Genomic DNA, 3,983 nt, shown 5'->3' with positions numbered 1-3,983 from the left:
ATTAAATAGTCAAAAAATAAAAAAGTTAACTAAAAAAAATAATTGCCAAACAACAACATAGAGAAAGAGAAAAAAAAAAAAAAAAAAAAAAACTCGTGGTTTAGTTATTTCTAAGCGTTTCTTGCTGTACTTAAGTCACTCAAACGTATAACAAAATAATCATTAATTTTTGAGATAAACTTCCCTTTATATTTTATCTTTTTATATTGTGCTATCAACAATGCTTGGTAGCTCGAACTTTCATGGCCTGAATGTCTCAAAATAACGTCGTTTTGATACATTTGAACCATTTAAACTACACAAATTCAAGCTATCAAGTATTTTTCTGGCGCCATACTTTTTTTTTTTTTTTTTTTTTTTTTTTTTTTTTTTTTTTTTTTTTTTGAGTTCTAATCTGGACACACATAGGTTATCTAAATAGTTTACTTTGTAAGCCTTGTAGTAAAGACTATCAATTTAAAATTTTAATTTTGTCGACCAACTATAAATACCATAAAAATATATATTTTATTTTATAAATTAGATTATTTAAGTTTATAGTCTTATTTAAATTTGTCTTTTGTTTTATAAATTTAAATTCTTTTTATTGAATATGACACGGTATAAAGACATCATAATTTATTTGGTATTTATAATTTTTTCAGTAACATTACGGCTCCAGACATAAAAATTTAAAAATGATCTAAAATTTCACATTAATGATTTAGATTGATTTTATAAGTGAACTCCACATTACACTAATTCAATTTTCACCATAAATTATTATACACAGAAAAATTTGAATAGATATGTCATGATTCATAACATTTTTATAATTTTTTTTGTTTCACGCATGTATTTGGGAAAGATTATTTTCTCAAATCAATCACTCACTGATCAATCACATACTCCACAAAAAAAAAAAAAAAAAAGGAAGAAGATAAAAATAAATGTTAAAGACTTCAAAAATTTTATTGAATTATTTATCAAATATTTCATATAAATATGAAATCCACACTATATAAATCTCATATAAATCTCACTCTCATAAAAAATATTTAATAAAAATTTTAAAATCATTAACATTACTCAATAAAATAATGCCAAGCCGAGTCCGGATCGTCTGCTGTGATTTCCTGCGGTGGCTCCTGCGGAGGTCCAAAACGACGTCGTTTTGGACCTTTTTTTTTTTTTCTTCTTCTCTTTGTTGGTAAGCCTCTTTCTTCCCTTTCATCTCTCACCCAAACACACAGACGAAGATGGATGGCCATAGAATGGATTCAACTCAGCACCATTAACAAAAATTGCAAAATTATCTACACCTAGCTCTTCCTCTGTTATCCATCTCTCTCTCTCTCTCTCTCTCTCTCTCTCTCTCTCTCTCTCACACACACATATATGTATACATATACATATATATATATATATATATATGAAATTGTTTTCAAATATTGATATGAGTTTGAAATTGTATATGAATCTAAACTTCATAAATCTGATCTTGAAGTTTTCAAACCCACTTTGTTTTCAAATATATGTATATATCCCACAAAAAAAAAAAAAAACTTCATGAATGACTTGTATGTTCCAAAAAAAAAAAAACACAGATCACAAATCAAGCCCACTTGCTCTTTTTTTTTCGGCAAAGGATCTTTGCCAATCTGTTCAAGGCGATGCAGATCGGAACGGATCTGAGACCATTGGAGCAGATGAGAGGAAGATGAAGTGAAAGAGAGGCTTAACAACAAAAGAAGAAGAAGAAGGGGAAAAAAAAAAAAAAATTGGTCCAAAACGATGTCTCCTTTTTCTTCTCTTTCATCTCTCACCCAAACACACAGAGATGAAGATGGATGGCCATAGAATGGATTTAACTCAGCACCATTAACAAAAATTGCAAAATTATCTACAACTAGCTCTTCCTCTGTTATCCATATATATATCTCTCTCTCTCTCTCACACACACATATACATACACTTGATTTGAAAACAAGTTGTAACAGAGGAAGAATCAAGTTGTTGAGCACATGTATATATCCAAAAAAAAAAATAAAAATTCATGAATGATTTGTATGTTCCAAAAAAAAAACACAGATGATCTTTGCCAAGAAAAACGCTTGATTTTTTTTTCAAATCAAGTGTTTCAAATCAAGTGTATGTTTGAAAAAAAACACTTCATGAATCAAACTCACTTATTTTTTTTCAAATCAAGTGTATGGTTCAAAAAAAATACTTCATGAATCAAACCCACTTGATTTTGTTGAGCACAAGTGTACGTATACATATCACAGATCAAAACAAATCTGAGACTATTGGAGCAGATCAGAGGAAGAGGAAGTGAAAGAGAGGCTTAACAGCAACGTGAAGGGAAAAAAAAAAAAATTTCAAAACGACGTCATTTTAAACCGCAACAGGAGCTATCGCAAGAAATCACGGCAGATGATCTGGACTCATCCACTTGACGCTTGACAAAACAGCTGTTCTCTCTCTCTCTTCCAACTCATTGCAACTGAGCGGCGCCCCCATCCCCACAGCCTGGCCCTCTTCATTTGCCGCGTTCCCATATGTGCTTATTTGTTTATATATAGTCACTTCACTTCCCATGTTAAATAATCTACCCACTTTGTTTTTAGACATATTTTATTTACCTTAAATCGATATGTGTTCTCACTTTTCTGACCCACTTCCTAGTTTCGGGTCCAACGACGTCCCGGAATCTCCGTCGGTGTCAGATTGTGGCAGTGGTGCGCGGCCAGCTGCTAGGTTTTCTGACAAGGAGGTTTTGTTGGCTTCAAGCTGTCCGAAGAAGAGGGGAGGGAGGAAGAAAGTCAGGGAGACTCGGCACCAGGTGTACCGAGGTGTCAAGTTGAGGAACAACAGTATATGGGTCTGCGAAGTGCGCGAGCCAATTAAGAAGTCGAGGATATGGCTCGGGACGTTTCCGACTGCGGAAATGGCTGCGAGAGCTCACGACGTTGCTGCGATTGCTTTGAGAGGTCGGCTAGCTTGTCTCAATTTCGCCGATTCGGCTTGGAAGCTGCCTGTTCCGGCTTCATTGAAGCCCAAGGATATTAAAAAGGCGGCGACGGAGGCGGCAGAAGCGTTTCGGCCATCGTTGCCGTACCTAGAGGTGTCTGGTGACGTAACAAAGCCGGAGAATGTGCCGGCGACAATGCCCGGAGAAAATATTTTACATTGACGAGGAGGCGGTTTTCGGGATGCCGGGATTGCTTGCAAACATGGCCGAAGAATTGATGCTACCTCCTCTACTACCTCACTGCGCAGGAGGAGAGTGGTACCAGGGTGATGACGTGGAACTTGTGATGACGTGGCACTCTGGAGCTTGTCAATTTAGAAATTGAAAAGTGCTTGAGACCCCTGAAAGAAGAACAATAATAACATTAATGTTGGTATCCATTCCACATGATGGGATGTTCTACTCATTTATTTATTTTATTTTTTTTTCAACTCATTAGTAATGCAAAATTAGTAACACCAATCACTGTTGTTTAAGAATCTGAGTCGTTTTGGCTTTTGTCTAGTCAGGGAAAGAAAGAGATTTTTAAAACTAAATTACTAGATTTTTATGGTGTGTTTGGTTTGTATTTGTAAAATAATTTCTGAAATAAAAAGTATGAAAAATTGTTTGATTTATTTTTTTTTCAGGAATGATTTTGAAAAATTATTTTGAAAAAAGAATTTTAAAAAAAGTGATTGATTTGATGTGTATGAGAGAGAGATTTGGAAAGTATCACCAAACAAAATTTTGAGATTTTTTTTGAAAAAATTTGTTTGGTTTAAGTATTCTTGAAAATTTATTTGTAGATAATTTTTTCCAAAAATTTTTAGGAAAAACAAACCAAACAAGGCCTTAATTTTTTGTTCAAGTATGGAAATTATAGTTGTGGGTATTTGGGAAATTGCTATTTTGATAAGGCATTTTAATTTTTAATTATTTTAGTAGATTAAAATTTTGTATCTAGAAAAATGATTAAATTTTTTTATAG

At 33.2% G+C, this 3,983-nt stretch overlaps 1 pseudogene across 1 annotated transcript; it reads left to right on the top strand.

Moving 5' to 3' along the window:
• The first annotated feature begins 932 nt into the window (after nucleotides 1-932).
• Nucleotides 933-3,630, top strand: LOC114260026 (dehydration-responsive element-binding protein 1A pseudogene; annotated as a pseudogene). Its single transcript, XR_014336826.1, has one exon. The product of XR_014336826.1 is annotated as a dehydration-responsive element-binding protein 1A pseudogene (transcript).
• The last annotated feature ends 353 nt before the right edge of the window (nucleotides 3,631-3,983 follow it).

The sequence above is a fragment of the Camellia sinensis genome, chromosome 1 (assembly GCF_055761805.1).
Source record: "Camellia sinensis isolate YWXY chromosome 1, ASM5576180v1, whole genome shotgun sequence".
In the NCBI taxonomy this organism is placed as follows: domain Eukaryota; kingdom Viridiplantae; phylum Streptophyta; class Magnoliopsida; order Ericales; family Theaceae; genus Camellia; species Camellia sinensis.
This window is presented reverse-complemented; position numbering and strand designations above follow the sequence as displayed.